Raw genomic sequence first — 16,843 nt, forward strand, 5'->3', positions numbered from 1 at the left:
TAGGGAAGTCTCTAATACAAAGTCACTTTCTGAGGCATGATTGGATTGTACCACCCCACAGCAAAAAGGGTAGGAAAGGCTTAATCCCAAAACCAAGCCCCAGGCTACAAGGATTCTGCCTGCCTTTAGCCCACCCCAACACACATTACTATCACCTGGGCGATGGCCTCCTCGTGTTAGCTTTAACAAAGTGAGCATAATACATTTTATCCGCCCAACAGGCGCCTTGTGCATGGGGTGGTTGTGTGGGCTCCGGGAGCCCTGCAGGTGCAGGGACTCGGCCTGTGTCTTCAAGGCACTCACGGACACTCCCTCTCCCTGGAGCCAAGACTGCGCCCTGACAGAGGCATCCGAGCAAGGCGGGCACTGTGGGAGTGTCCTGGAAGGAGGGAGGCAGAGGCCTCCGGGCTGGGGTGAGTGCCTGAACTAAGCAAGGCAAGATCGAGGGGCAGGTGGAGACCAGGAAAGCCGGGAAGACAAGGGGCCTTGAGGGGCTCGTTGAGGCCTAGTTGAGGCCGAGGAGGAACTGGTTGAGGCCGAGGAGGAGCTAGTTGAGACTAAGGAGGAACTGGTTGAGGCTGCAGAGGAGCTAGTTGAGGCCGAGGAGGAACTGGTTGAGACTAAGGAGGAACTGGTTGAGGCCGAGGAGGAGCTAGTTGAGGCCGAGGAGGAGCTAGTTGAGACTAAGGAGGAACTGGTTGAGGCCGAGGAGGAGCTAGTTGAGGCCGAGGAGGTGCTAGTTGAGGCTAAGGAGGAACTGGTTGAGGCCGAGGAGGAACTAGTTGAGGCCGAGGAGGAGCTAGTTGAGGCCGAGGAGGAGCTAGTTGAGGCCAGCTGGACTAGATGAAGCCAAGGAGAAGCTAGTGAGGTCAGAGGAACTCGTTGAGGTCAGGGTGACCAGTTGAGGCTTGGGTGGGTGGAAGCTGAGGAGGGGTGGGGGTGGGGGTGGGGATGGGGGGTGTTGGGCAGATAAAATGTATTATGCTCACTTTGTTAAAGATGGCGCTGCCCACATGGAAGCCTGTCGCCCAGGTGATATTAATATGTGTTGGGGGCGGGCTGTGGGCAGGCAGGATCCTTGTAGCCTGGGGCTTGGTTTTAGGACTAAGCCTTTCCCACCCTTTTTGATGTGGGGTGGTACACTCTCATGAGGAATCCCATCATGCCTCAGATAAGTGACTTTGTATTAGAGACTTCCCTATTTTGTAGATTGGATTAAAGGTTTTGATTTCTGCACTATAAAAATGGGTGCAGACCGGGAACTTGCTCTCTTGGTTCCTGAGATTAGCATTAGAGAGCAGAGAAAGGCCACGTGGAGGAGGCCAGGAGAAGCAGCCAAGATGGCGGAGTGTTGAGTGAGAAGCCAGTTTGTGCAGAGTTTATGCAGGGAGAAGGAAGGAGATGGGGAACAGAGGTGAATAAGTCTGGTGAGCTAAAAACCTTTGATTCTAGGAAACTCTGATAAGTCAGTTGCTTTGTGAGCACTGAATGAGTGGGTTTTGGAGCCCAGTGTGTGTTTTTACTTGCCTGCTGGGTGCAAGCTAGGATTAAAGCTAATCCAGTTCTCGGCTTCCTTGTTTCATTACCGACTGTTGGGCAGATAAAATGTATTATGCTCACTTTGTTAAAGAGGCCGTTGCCCAGGTGATATTAATGTGTGTTGGGGTGGGCTAAAGGCAGGCAGAATCCTTGTAGCCTGGGGCTTGGTTTTGGGATTAAGCCTTTCCTACCCTTTTTGGTGTAAGGTGGTACAATCCTATCATGCCTCGGAGAAGTGACTTTGTGTTAGGAGACTTCCCTGTTATGTATATTGGATTAAGGGTTTGGATTTCTACACTATAAAATGGGAACAGAGCGGGAGTTTGGCTCTTGGTTCCTGAGGTTAGCATGAGAGAGCGGAGAGAGTAGAGCCAGCAGCTAAAGGAGGCCACGTGGAGGAGGCCAGGAGAAGCAGCCAAGATGGCGGAGTGCTGAGTGAGATGCCAGTTTGTGTAGAGTTTGTATCTGGGATAAGGAAGAAGATGGGGAACTGAGGAGAAGAAGGCTGGTGAGCTAGAAACCTTTGATTCTAGGAAACCCGGATAAGTCAGTGGCTTTGTGAGCACTGAGTGTGACTGGGTTTTGGAGCCCAGTGTGTATTTTTACTTGCCCGCCGGGTGCAAGCTAGATTAAAGGCTATGGCCCACCAGTTTTTGGCTCCATGGTTTCTTTACCGACTGTCCGAATCCAATGCGAACCTGCATGGGCCAGAAGGCTGCTGTGATGGTGGCTCCAGCCCTGCCTGCTGGCTTTACACCGACTGTCCAAATCCAATGTGAACCTGCAATGGCCAGGCGGCTGTGATGGTGGCCGCACCTACTGGCTTCACAATTTTCATGCCTGATTTTGAGCGTATCCCCCAAAATTGTCTTGCTTTAGTTATTTTATTTTTTATTTATTGATTTGAGAGAGAGAAACATGAATTGGTCTTTCTACCCATTTATGCATTCATTGGTTGATTCTTGCATGTGCCCTGACCCGGGATTGAACCTACAACCTTGGTGTATCAGGACGACGCTCTAACTGAGCTACCCGGCCGGGGCTTGCATCAGTTATTTTAAAAGAGCATTCAGTTTAGGTAGTGACTAACAGCCCTGACTCTGGAGCCGGAGTGTCTAAATGTGCCAAAAACGTGCCAACCTCCAGGCCAGGCTGTGAGAACCATGAGGAATAAGGCAATATGCCAGGCTTTGAGAAGAGGCAATGACACAGGTTAACAGTTATATTGCTGCCTGGTAAGGGGTGTGAGAATAAAAGACCCAGGCGACAAATATCCTTCAGGAGTTAGCTAGGAAAACATATTATGGTTTAGTATTTGAAATGATCATTAAAATGGTGGTGAGGATCTTGGCTACTGGGGCCAGACTGGTTGGGTCTAGCCTCCAACCCCACTGTCAATCGACTGTGTGACCTTGGCTAAGAAGTAACCTCACATTGCATCCGTTTCCCCATATTTACAAAAAGAAGGCAATGATGCCTGACCAGGCGGTTGCGCAGTGGATAGAACATCGGACTGGGATGCAGAGGATCCAGGTTCGAGACCCCCAGGTCGCCAGCCTGAGCGCAGACTCATCTGGCTTGAGCAAGAAAAAAAAAGCTCACCAGCTTGGACCCAAGGTCGCTGGCTCGAGCAAGGGGTTACTCGGTCTGCTGAAGGCCTGTGGTCAAGGCACATATGAGAAAGCAATCAATGAACGACTAAGGTGTCACAATGAAAAACTGATAATTGATGCTTCTCATCTCTCTCCATTTCTGTCTGTCTGTTCCTATCTATCTCTCTCTCTCTGACTCTCTCTCTCTGTTCCTGTAAAAAAAAAAAAAAAGGGAGGCAATGACATCAACATTCCATGCACCCTCGTTTTGTTTTATTTTTTTATCTGATGTTAACAGTTAACTGGGCATCCTGTGTTTTATCTGACAAGTCTACTGTCACTCCATCTACGTGAGGATTCAGGTGATACCGTCTCCCTTCCCCAGAGCCGGGGGACTATGGTGCTCCCATACCTGCAAGGAGGCACTGCATCTTTGACTCTCTAGGTACAAGCCTGACGCGAGCAGAGAGTGCAGATAGTAACTCACACCAAGTGCAAACGGGATGGGGAGTTCTGGCTTTCCCGTCAAAGAGAACCAAGCGGAAGCTAAGGGACTGTTTGTTTCAGGGTAGAATTTTTAAACAGATGAAAACTTAAAGAAGTAACTGTTCCTTGTCAACATTTCATTTAACTCATAAGTTATCTAAAGTTAGCTACCTATTGGCCGCATGGCTTTGGACAAGTTATTTAACATCTTGGGGGAGACAGAATTAATTTAAGTTCAGCTACAGTACCCTTTAAAAACAGTCAGTGCTCGTCAGAGGACCAGGACAAAGCTGAGGCCCTGCAGTGTACTGTTCACAGTACCCAGGATATGATACCGTTACAATTCCAGCACACAGTCCAAAATTGTCTTACATGAAAAGCATCTGCAAAACATGACCCATCTTAAGAGAGAAGATAAACAACAGAGATCAACCCATTCCAGATACGGAAGTTACCAGACAAAGGTGTTTTCAGCGGCTGTAATGACTAGACCTAAGGACATGAAGAAAAATACTCCTGAAATAAAAAGATAGGAAATCTGATAGAAATAGACATTTTTTAAAGTCAACCCAGAATTCTAGCCCCAGTGAAAATACTCTTCAAAAATCAAGCTGATATAAAGACATTTTTTAAGATAAAACCGAGAGAATTTGTTTCTATCAGCTCTACTACAAAAAAAAATATTGCAGTTTAAGGAATGTCTTTAAACTGATAAACTATGATAATAGGTAGAAACTCAGCTCTTAAGGGAAAAAAATGAAAAGCTTTGGAAATGGTAAATGTATGGATAAGTGTAAAAGACATTCTTTTTTTTTTTTTTTTTTTTTTTACAGAGACAGAGAGAGTCAGAGAGAGGGATAGATAATAGGGATAGGGACAGACAGACAGGAATGGAGAGAGATGAAAAGCATCAATCATCAGTTTTTCGTTGCGACACCTTAGTTGTTGATTGACTGCTCTCATATGTGCCTTGACCGTGGGCCTTCAGCAGACCAAGCAACCCCTTGCTCAGGCCAGCGACCTTCGGTCCAAGCCAGTGAGCTTTTGCTCAAACCAAATGAGCCCGCACTCAAGCTGGCGACCTCGGGTCTCGAACCTGGGTCCTTTGCATTCCAGTCCGACGCTCCATCCACTGTGCCACCACCTGGTCAGGCGACTCTTATTCTCTTGATTTCTTTAAAATCTGACTGTGTAAAGCAATAATTGTAACATTTTACTGTAAGATTTTTAATGTATGTAGATGTAATACTCCCTACAATAGTAGCAGGACAGAGAACTGTGGGAAACGGAGCTATATGACTATGAGGTTTAATCATTTTACAGAAAGTGCAGGAATATGAACTCTGAATAGATTTGCTATGTTAGAAATGTATAGTTTACTCTCCAGAGCTACCACTGAAGAAGAGGTTTTTGGAGGATCTGTACTTCTTCCGGTGGTCTCTGCTTCCACATTCATGTGTCCTGCCTGTGTCTGGTCTTGGACCTTTTCTGTCCCATGCTGGCCCCTGTCTAATTCCTTCACTTTGCTAAACACCGATGAAAGTCCAAGTGCAAGACAGACAGACGGCACTGAAAGTTGAGGAAACAGGTTGTTAGGACAGAATATCATCCCCACAACTTCCAAATAACTCTTAAACATTTTTTTTTTTTTAGAGGAGGGGAGAGAGACAGGCTCTCCGACCAGAATCTACCCCACAATGCCTGTCTGAGGCCGGTGCTCAAATAAACCAAGCTATGCTCAGTGCCTGGGGCCGATGCTCAAACCAATCAAGCCACTGGCTGCGAGACGGGGAGAGAGAGAAGAAGGAGAGGGAGGGGAAGGGAAGCAGATGGTCATTTTTCATGTATTCCCTGACCAGGGATCAAACCTGGGATGTCTGTGAGCTGGGCCAACTCTCTATCCACTGAGCCAACTGGCCAGAGTTGTGTTAGACATGTTTGTTTGTTTCTTTGTTTATTTTACAGGGACAGAGAGAGAGTCAGAGAGAGGGATAGACAGGAACAAACAGACAGGAACGGAGAGAGATGAGAAGCATCAATCATCAGTTTTTCATTGCGACACGTTAGTTGTTCATTGATTGCTTTCTCAGATGTGCCTTGACCGTGGGGCTTCAGCAGACCGAGTGACCCCTTGCTCAAGCCAGTGACCGTGGGTCCAAGTTGGTGAGCTTTGCTCAAACCAGATGAGCCTGTGCTCAAGCTGGCGACCTCGGGGTCTCAAACCTGGGTCCTCTACATCCCAGTCCAATGCTCTATCCACTGCGCCACCACCTGGTCAGGCTAGACATTTTTATTCTTCTTCAGTCACCTAGTCACCAGAAATTTCTCTCTGTTTTTTTTTTTCTCTGGGGCCTTCCCTTTGCTGAGAACCCTCTATAGTCTCAACACTTTGTCCTGTTGAGCAATAGTTGTTCTGTCTCATTCAAAATAGATCTTGGTCTGACCTGTGGTGGCGCAGTGGATAAAGCTTTGACCTAGAACACTGAGGTCGCCGGTTCAAAACCCTGGGCTTGCCTGGTCAAGGCACATATGGGAGTTGATGCATCTTGCTCCCCCCCCTCTGTCTCTTCCTATCTCTCTCTTAAAATGAATAAATTTAAAAAAAAAAAATCTTAAAAAAAAAACCCAAAACCAAAACATCTTGACCATGCCTTGGGGGTTGTCACTTCACAATAGCAATGACCCTCTAAGATGTTTTGCTACAAAAAGAGGGTTTTCTCTCTAATAAATTCCACCACCAGCTTTCAACCCACTTTTTGTTGCTCCTCCATGTAGATATACTGTCCAGCTGTCTCCTGGCCCCTTTCTCTGTTGAACAGAGCAAAAAGTTCCCACCCAAACTTGTATCAACCACTTATCCAGTTCTGACTCAAATATGTGCATTCAGAAGAATATATGCGTTTCTAGGCTCACTGAAGCAATATTTACAAGCTATGGAAGCAATCAATCTAAGTGTCAGTTGATAGACGATTAGATAAAGAAGAAGTGGTTTTATACATACAAAGGAATATTACTTCAGGCATAAAAAAGGATGGAACTTTACAGTTTGTGACAACATGGACGGACCTAGAGGGTATTACGCTAAGTGAAATAAGTCAGACAGGTTAGGGTTAGGGTTAGGGTTAGGGTAAAAGAAAAAAAAAATAAGTCAGACAGAGAAAGACAAGTATCATATGATTTCACTTACCTGTTGAATCTAAAAATCAAAACAAATGAATAAACAAAACAAAAACAAACTCTTAGACACAAAGAACAAACTGATGGTTGCCAATGGGAAGGGGTTTGGGGGCAGGGTGAAAAAAGGTGAGGGGATTAAGAAATACAAATTGATAGTTACAAAATAGTCAAGGGGATATAAAGTACAGCAGAGAGAATACAGTTAATAATATTGTAATAACTAAAAAAAAGAAAAGAAAGAAAGAAAAAGATACCAAGTCTGAATGTCAAAGCATTTTTCCAGTTGCCTATTATTACATAACAAACCCAAAATTTAGCAGCTTAAAACAACAGCGACATGTTTTTTCCTCACTAATCTGCAATTTGGGCATGGCTGGGCCCAGCTCCACTCAGGGTCACTGGGTGGGCACGAACCCCCTGAAGGTTCATTCAGTCTCAGGTCTGGTGGCGGAGGTTGGCTGTTCGCTGGAACACCTGTGGCCTCGCCTCTGAGGTCACATGGAATCACTTCTATTGCCTTCTCCTTGAAGTCAGCCCACATTCCAGGGGAAGCGAAGTCAAATCCACCTTTTGATGGGAGACATGTCAAAGAACTCGCTGACATGTTTTAAAACTCCACATCCTTGAAGAGAAATGGTGACCGCAACTGGTAGGCCAGCCAGGAGAGAGTCATATACTACATGGTCCACAGAAAGTTTCTTTAAAATCCTCATTGTTTCTGCCCTGGCCGGTTGGCTCAGCGGTAGAGCGTCGGCCTGGCGTGCGGGGGACCCGGGTTCGATTCCCGGCCAGGGCACATAGGAGAAGCGCCCATTTGCTTCTCCACCCCCCCCTTCCTCTCTGTCTCTCTCTTCCCCTCCCACAGCCAAGGCTCCATTGGAGCAAAGATGGCCCGGACGCTGGGGATGGCTCCTTGGCCTCTGCCCCAGGCGCTAGAGTGGCTCTGGTCGCAGCAGAGCGATGCCCTGGAGGGGCAGAGCATCGCCCCCTGGTGGGCAGAGCATCGCCCCTGGTGGGCGTGCCGGGTGGATCCCCATCGGGCGCATGCAGGAGTCTGACTGTCGCTCCCTATTTCCAGCTTCAGAAAAATAAAAAAAAATAAATAAAATCCTCATTGTCTCTGGTTTCTCTTCAGGTCGCATAAATCTTTCCACCTTTTAAAATCATCACTGTCTTCTCTGTCTCTTTTTTTTTTAGATTTTATTTATTAATTTTAGAGAGGGGAGAGAGATAAAGAGAGAAGGAGGAGCAGGAAGCATCAACTCCCATCTGTGCCTTGACCAGGCAAGCCCAGGTTTTGAACTGGCGACTTCAGAGTTCCAGGTCAATGCTTTATCTCCTGTGCCGCCACAGGCCAGGCTGTCTTCTCTGTCTCAAGGAACCACGTGTTCACACTGTGTGGCAGCCCTCTGCCCTCCCACTTTCTCTGTCTCCCCCCTTCCCCTCTCCATCCACCTGTACTTTCCTCTCTCTGTCCTAGCTCCTGCAATCCCCAACCCCATCTCAAGTCTTTCCTCCTAAGGAAGGTAGGAGGGGTAGGTTGTTACTCTATAATATTTTCATGTGTATGTGTGTACGTGTATACATTTGCAAATTAACCCTGTCAGTTTAGATAGACAGGACATCTTTGTATGCACATAACCCATGAATCTAGATCAGGGGTCCCCAAACTACGGCCCCCTAAGACCATTTATCCGGCCCCCGCCGCACTTCCAGAAAGGGCACCTCTTTCATTGGTGGTCAGTGAGAGGAGCACATTGACCATCTCATTAGCCAAAAGCAGGCTCATAGTTCCCATTGAAATACTGGTCAGTTTGTTGATTTAAATTTGCTTATTCTTTATTTTAAATATTGCATTTGTTCCCGTTTTGTTTTTTTTTTTACTTTAAAATAAGATATGTGCAGTGTGCATAGGGATGTGTTCATAGTTTTTTTTATAGTCCGGCCCTCCAACGGTCTGAGGGACAGTGAACTGGCCCCCTGGGTAAAAAGTTTGGGGACCTCTGATCTAGATAGATGCACCTGAATGAATAGGACACAGGGCACACTGAAGGCAGATCCCAGTGAGACTATTCACGGAGGTGCCGGCAGACCTGTGAGGGTTACCCAGGGATGTTAGGGCATCCAGGGACTAGCAACAGCAGGAAGCCAAAGCCTCCCTTAGATTCTAAGGGGGCGAGGGTGGTGTCACCTAAGGCAGTGGGCACTGGAGCCAGAAAGAGGGGCCCCTGCTAGAAGCTGCAGCCATAAAAGAAACCAAGGATGTCAGGGAGGCAGAAAAGGTGTGAGTTAAAGATACCTCGACCTCCCTCTTCTCCTGTCCTTTTATTCCACACTGGTTCTTCCCACTGGGCAAACCCAGCCAGAGGGAAGGGGAGCCCAGGTGGTGGCACTGCCCACAGGGGTCACCCTCCGGACACGGGCACACCTGGACAGGCAGAGACTGGATGGGGCGAAAAGTGGGCAAATGGAGAAAACCCACGACAGCTCGTTCCAGAAATGAGTGAGGTCAGCTTTTGATGGCAACTCTTGCAAACCACACATCCATTGGGAGGAAATGAGGCGGGGGTGGGAGGGGACACCACATGTCCAAACCATTAAGGGAAACAGACATTGACAGCAACTGGCATGACAGCCATTCTTAATTATATGAGCTAATGAAGTGGGATTCCTGGCATGACTTACAGAGTAATTTATACTTGGCTTAGAAAGCAGAATGGTGTTTATAACAGATTTTTCTAATTATGTTTCGCTTATGTTAATACGAGGCTTTGCTTCCTGGAGTAAATACCACCTGATTGCAAAGCAGCATGGCTCCCAAGCACGCTGAGCACCAGGTGGAAGCCAGACTGGGGTCCGCCCTTCGCTGCAGACCGTGCAAAAGTGGATGAGGGTTTTGCTCTGGCTTCCTGGGGCCGGCTCTCTGCAACTGGCTGTCAAGGCATGAAGGGCGGCCACTGTATCTCACGCTTTTTCTGGATCCCTCTGAGGTAATGACACTAGAACGTCATCACGTGCCAGCGCCTCCCGTCTGCAGATTCCTGGAGCCCACCAAAGTGGTAGAGTCTGTTGGTCTGGGTGGTGTCTGAAAAATCTGAATTTCCACCAGCGTTCCAGCTCATTCTGCTGGAGCTCAGTGCGTGGCATTTGGGACAAGGCTGTTCAAAAGGCTGGCCACATGATTCGGACACAAAAGAGGCCAGGCGGGGCCCTGGCCGGTTGGCTCAGTGGTAGAGCGTCGGCCTGGCGTGTAGGAGTCCCGGGTTCGATTCCTGGCCAGGGCACACAGGAGAAGCACCCATCTGCTTCTCCACCCCTCCCCCTCTCCTTCCTCTCTGTCTCTCTCTTTCCCTCCCACAGCCGAGGCTCCATTGGAGCAAAGTTGGCCCGGGCACTGAGGATGGCTCCTTGGCCTCTGTCTCAGGTGCTAGAATGGCCCTGGTTGCAACAGAGCAATGCCCCAGATGGGCAGAGCATCACCCCATGGTGGGCACGTCGGATGGATCCTGGTTGGGCGCATGCGGGAGTCTGTCTGACTACCTCCCTGTTTCCAACTTCAGAAAAATACAAAAAAAAAAGAAAAGAGGCCAGGCGGTGTGGTAGAGTGAAGAAGGGGTTGGAGGTCAGAGCCGGGTTCAAATGCCAACTCCACCATGGATGAGTTGAGGCCACTTACCTTCTCTGTCATTTGCATGAAGGTCAAAATGCACGTAAACAGGACACTTGCTGGTGACATCCAAAGGGTGGAAACCATGATTACTGCAGAGGGACATTTGCTATCTGTACCTACCCAGAAGCCTCTGGAGCAAGCCTTGCTCAGGATAATAGGGCTCTTGGGGGTCCGACCTTCGAAGACCAATGGCGCCATACTGAGATACTGTATTTCACACATTGCAGACTTTCTGGGGCCCCCTCTCCTTGTTTCCACTCGGGAAATGATGGCCCCTCCTACAGCATATGGACAAAACAGGTTTCTTACCCATTCTCTCTTGCTGTTGGCATCATACCATTCAACAATATGGTGTTAACAAAAAAATATTAAAACTAGCCGTCTTAAATTTTTGGTTCTGGTTCTTCATGTGGCATTAATGAGACTGGAAAATCTTTTGCACAGCCCTCGTGGTGCAGAAACAGTCAGGGATGATTCTAAATATAGACTCCCAACAGAGGGGTTGTTTTGTGTCATTCAGAGATTTCTTTTTCACAGTCTGTTCTGTATGGAATAAAAAATTTTAATGAAGTCAGAATGTTACATTTAAGTGAACCATAGCAAGGGGTCACTGGCTCTGCGGTAGCCCCTGGGTCAAGGCACATATGAGAAAGCAACCAATGAACAACTAAGATGCCGCAACAAATACTTGATGTTTCTCATCTCTCTCCCTTCCTGTCTGTCTGTCCCTATCTGTCCCTCTCTCTGTCTTCCTCTCTATCTCTGTCACACACACACAAAAAAAAATTTAAGTGAACCTAGGCTCTCTGTTCATTGCAAAATGCATTTGTTACATTTAATTGGCTGTGCATGTTGGCATCAGACCTCCACCACCCCAAGCAGCAAAACAAAAATCAGACCTCATACATAATGCAGCAGCCTTGATTATGCCCGGAGTCTAACCACCACTGGGCATCTTCCCTAATCAACTTAACTTTCAGTGCGTGTATGTAAAAAGAGTTTCTAATTGTTCATCGTAACTCACCCTAATTGGACGTGAGTATGTGATAATATGTGACTTGAGGAGTATTTTACATAATGTAATTACTAATCCTAGGTGATATATAATAAGCTTCCAAATTTTTGCTAATAAATAGCTTATGCATTCTGCTTGTTATGGGAAATAAATTTGAACTGCGAGTTGCTGCAATCAAGCCGTTCAAAACATTTCCTTAGAACTGAGGTACGAAGTCTAGTCACCTGTGAATTACTATGAAATCTGAACAAGCTCCAGGCCTAAAGTTTCTTTATTATTATTATTTTTGTGTGACAGAGACAGAGAGAGGGACAGAGAGAGACAGACAGGAAGGAAGAGAAATCAGAAGCATCAACTTTTCGTTGCTGCACCTTAGTTGTTCATTGATTGCTTTCTCATATGTGCCTTGACCGGGGGGCTACAGCAGAGTGAGTGACCCCTTGCTCAAGCCAACCAGTGACCTTGGGCTCTAGCTGGTGAGCCTGGCTCAAACCAGATGAGCCTGCACTCAAGCTGGCGACCTCAAGGTTTCAAACCTGGGTCCTCTATGTCCCAGTCCGACACTCTCTCCACTGTGCCTCTACCTGGTCAGGCCAGGCCTAATGTTTGTTAAACTTAGGTATCCACAGTGGGCCAAGGAGCCCACTGAGAAATGCATGTTCTGGGGCCACCCATGGAGAATCTGACTCAAGAGTTCTGAGGGTGGGGGGAGGTGAAACCTGGGACAGGCATTTTAAAGAACCTCCCAGGTGACACTGACTAGCTAGCTGGGACTAACCAGTCCATTTTTCCTGGAGACCATGTCATCTCCCTTATTTGTACCTGCCCATCCCTTTACCTGTGAGCAGAGTCCCAAAGCCAGGCATCCTCTTGAATATTGGCCTGGAGGCAGGCGTGTATCTAGGATTAAGGAATGTGCTTTGAGTTTGAGCTCTTAAATTTCTCTTGACCTGAACACATGATGACTAATCACAAACAAGGTAAATTCATGGAAATCCAGCAGGTTACCTATCTCAGGGATTACTCTGAGAGGGTCTAATACAGGGGTCCCCAAACTACGGCCCGCGGGCCACATGAGGCCCCCTGAGGCCATTTATCCGGCCCCCGCCGCACTTCTGGAAGGGTACCTCTTTCATTGGTGGTCAGTGAGAGGAGCATAGTTCCCATTGAAATATTGGTCAGTTTGTTGATTTAAATTTACTTGTTCTTTATTTTAAATATTGTGTTTGTTCCCGTTTTGTTTTTTTACTTTAAAATAAGATATGTGCAGTGTGCATAGGAATTTGTTCATAGTTTCTTTTATAGTCCGGCCCTCCAACGGTCTGAGAGACAGTGAACTGGCCCCCTGTGTAAAAAGTTTGGGGACCCCTGGTCTAATACCAGTGCGTTTGGACCAAACAAAAATTCACTCTTCTGGCCCTGGCTGGTTGGCTCAGTGGTGGAGCGTCGGCCTGGCGTGCAGGGAACTCGAGTTCGATTCCCGGCCAGGGCACATGGGAGAAGCGCCTATTTGCTTCTCCATCCTCCTCTCCTTCCTCTCTGTCTCTCTCTTCCCCTCCTGCAGCCAGGGCTCCATTGGAGTGGGGGTGGCCCGGGAGCTGGGGTGGCTCCTCGGCCTCTGCCCCAGGCGCTGGAGTGGCTCTGGTCGCAGCAGAGCGAGGCCCCGGAGGGGTAGAGCACCGCCCCCTGGTGAGCGTGCCGGATGGATCCCGGTCGGGCGCATGCGGGAGTCTGTCTGACTGTCTCTCCCCATTTCCAGCTTCAGAAAAATACAAAAAAAAAAAAAAAAAAAATTCACTGTCCTAAGTATTCTTTACTTGGTCCTCACTACTCCATGGGCTGGTTCATTTTTGCTTGTTTGTTTTTTTGTGACAGAGACAGAGAGAGACAGAGAGAGGGATAGACAGACAGGAAGGGAGAGAGATGAGAAGCATCAATTCTTCATTGTAGCACCTTAGTTGTTCATTGACTGCTTTCTCATATGTGCCTTGACCGGGGACCTACAGCAGACCGAGTGACCCCTTGCTCAAGCCAGCGACCTTGGGCTCAAACTGGTGAACCTTGCTCAAACCAGATGAGCCTGTGGAGCCGGCGACTTCGGGGTTTCAAACCTGGGTCCTCCACGTCCCAGTTCGACGTTTTATCCACTGCGCCCCTGCCTGGTCAGGCCTCCATTTGCTGGTTCTGATGTGCATTTTATAGGGGAAGAAACTGAGGTTCAGAGAAGTTGGGGTACTTAGTAAAAGTCACACAGGAAAGGTGGAGGACCACATCTCTGAGCTGTGTCTCCTGTCTCTAAACTGTTCTTTCCAACAATGTGTTAAAAGTTTGGTTTTGTTACCATAATATTTGGAGGTGGGTGAAGCATTTTACGAAAAACAAAGAACAAAAAATAGTTACCTCTCAGAATTAATTTTCTGTACAAGAGAAGATTACTTCTGTTTTATTCTACACAGGAAATGATTCAGATTCTAAGAAGAGTCTCCCTCGGTCTCTGCCTTCAGCCCTTTTACAATGCTTCCACCTTATGGTTGCGTATGAAATAGAAAGAATCAGGGGAACCCTGATTTGCTCCTGCTTCTGCCACTCTCTGTCACTGCTCAGAGACACACTGACTTGGCCCCCTTGGAGCCGGGCATTTGAGGAACTGTCTCCCCCACCAGGTCGGAAATGTGATCATCACACACCTAACTCTAGGACTTTCAAAACTGACATTTATGGTTTGGGTGGTTTTGTAGTTTTGATGATCTGCTCACAGTGCTGAAACAAAATACTGTTCTGTGCTCAGTTTGGGGTGAGAGCCCGCGTCCTGACTCACAGGTGACTGTTTTCTGTCTTCACTTGGCAGAGAGAGGGAAAGAGGGTCTCTCTTCCTCTTCTTATTTATTTATTTATTTATTTATTGTATTTTTCTGAAGCTGGAAACGGGGAGAGACAGTCAGACAGACTCCCACATGCGCCTGACCAAGATCCACCTGGCACGCCCACCAGGGGCGAAGCTCTGCCCACCAGGGGGCGATGCTCTGCCCCTCCAGGGCGTCGCTCTGCTGCGACCAGAGCCACTCTAGCGCCTGGGGCAGAGGCCAAGGAGCCATCCCCAGCGCCCGGGCTATCTTTGCTCCAATGGAGCCTTGGCTGCGGGAGGGGAAGAGAGAGACAGAGAGGAAGGAGGGGGTGGGGGTGGAGAAGCAAATGGGCGCTTCTCCTATGTGCCCTGGCCGGGAATCAAACCCAGGTCCCCCACACGCCAGGCCGATGCTCTACCGCTGAGCCAACCGGCCAGGGCTTCTCTTCCTCTTCTTAGGAAGGGGCACCAACCTAATCCTATCGGATTAGGGCCTCACCCTCATGACCTTGTTGAACTTTAATGATCTCCTAAAAGCCCTATTCCTTTAAAAAAATTTATTTAGAAATTAAATTTCATGGGGTGACATCGATCAATAAGAATAAAAGCACTATTTCTAAATACAGTCACATTGGGGGTTAGGGACTTAACACATGACTTGGGGGTAGGGTGGGCGTTGCAGTTCTGTCCATAGCACGTGGATTCGGTCATTTCCCAGAAAAGATGCAGGTGGACAGCTTTCTGCTGAAGCCGGAAAGTGCTACCCGAGAAGGTGCCCCTTCTGCGCGCTTAGGGAGAAATGGGTGGTGGGTCATCAGGAAGTCAACACGTGCACTGCCAGCCCTTACGTGGGGCCCCCAAAAGATGCTGTGGCTGCTGAATCTGGTTCCCTACTGTCTGAAGCAGAATCTTATGCAAATCTGTCTGTATGTGTACACTTCCTGGCAGGCACGCTTTAGCCACGATGGCTTCCCTGCTGGGTTTTGGACAGTTCAGGCAAGCTCTGGCCTCGGGGCTGCCTTAGGCTGGGCTCCCGAAAAGCAGAGCCTGAAACTGGGGTTCCTGTGCAAGAGACTTATTGGAGAAATGCTCTCAATCTGGGCATCAGGCTAGAAGTTGAGGGAGGCAGGATAGGTCGGGGCAGGAAGCTAGGCAGAACAGCAGTTTTAGGAGAAGGGTGTCGCTTCCGCCTTTCCCCACGGGGAGCTCGGGAACATACATTGCATTACAGGTGGTGTCCTGTTCAGAGGCCAGGGCACAGGGCACCTTTGCCCACTCCCAGCTGTCATTGGCCACCTCCCAGGCATCTCTAGGAGAGGTGGCAGCTCTGGTCAGTAAGGGCAATCCTCCAGAGAAGGGGACAGTTGTGAGCCTTTAGCAGCTGTCACCCACTACGACAGGGAGCCGGGTCCACTGGCTGCTACGTAGCACTGGTGGGCTCCAGCCGCACCTGCTACAGACCCTGCTGTAGGTGACCCCTCTGTCCGAATGCTGTCTTCCCAGAGAACCTCTGAGCCAACCCCCCCACCTTCTCTGGTCTTTGCTAAAATCTCACCTCTAGACGGTAATCTTTTCTTTTTATAAGGGCACTAGCCAATTCATTAGGCTGTGTTGGGGCCTACAAAAGGGGCACCCACACTTCCAGGAATACATGAATAACACCAGTTTGGGGTCCAAATGAATATCAAGTTGCTGCTGTGCATTGTGTGGCGGCTTGAAGCTGTCCCACTCAGCACAGCCTGAGGACGTCGTAGGCTTCCACTTGCCCTTCTAAAGTAGCTTTGTCTTTACTCTACCTCAGAAGTCTTGGCTTGGGGAAACTGTGACCACTCCAATGATAATGCCTTATTAGCGGACCTTCTCATTCAAAGAGGTGGAAATGCTAAGGTAAGTAAACACTGCTCCACAAACATGAAGTAAGGAATTTTCACAGCTTCCTTAGAGAATGCTTACTAATGCTCAGAAGGTGGTTGACTGAGTCATTATCCACATCCTGACTACCCTACAGAGAAGGTTATTTTGGACAAATCTTAGAAAATAAAATGTTTTTTAATCTTCTCTTTCTAGCCGTCTTCCCAAACAGTACATAGGTAGCTGTTTACTCCTTGCCTAGAAAAAACGGGCAAAGGATTTATTTTTCTTTATTTATTCATTTTATAGGAGAGAGAGAGAGAGAGAGAAGGGGGGGGGAGGAGCAGGAAGCATCAACTCCCGTATGTGCCTTGACCAGGCAAGCCCAGGGTTTCGAACCAGCGACCTCAGCAGTCCAGGTTGATGCTTTATCCACTGCGCCACCACAGGTCAGGCTGGGCAAAGGATTTAGACAGACATTACCCAAAGGAGAATGAAAGATAAGTAAACAAATAGATGGAAAACTGTTCAAATTTACCAAAGAAAGGCAAAACAGAACAACAGTAAGCTACAATTGTCATCTATTAAAGCAGCAAAATAAAAAAATTTTTTTAAAAAGATCTTTTTTTTTTATCATACTATGAAAACTGTGGAAGATGTAGTTGCAA

The sequence above is a fragment of the Saccopteryx leptura genome, chromosome 7 (assembly GCF_036850995.1).
Source record: "Saccopteryx leptura isolate mSacLep1 chromosome 7, mSacLep1_pri_phased_curated, whole genome shotgun sequence".
NCBI lineage: Eukaryota > Metazoa > Chordata > Mammalia > Chiroptera > Emballonuridae > Saccopteryx > Saccopteryx leptura.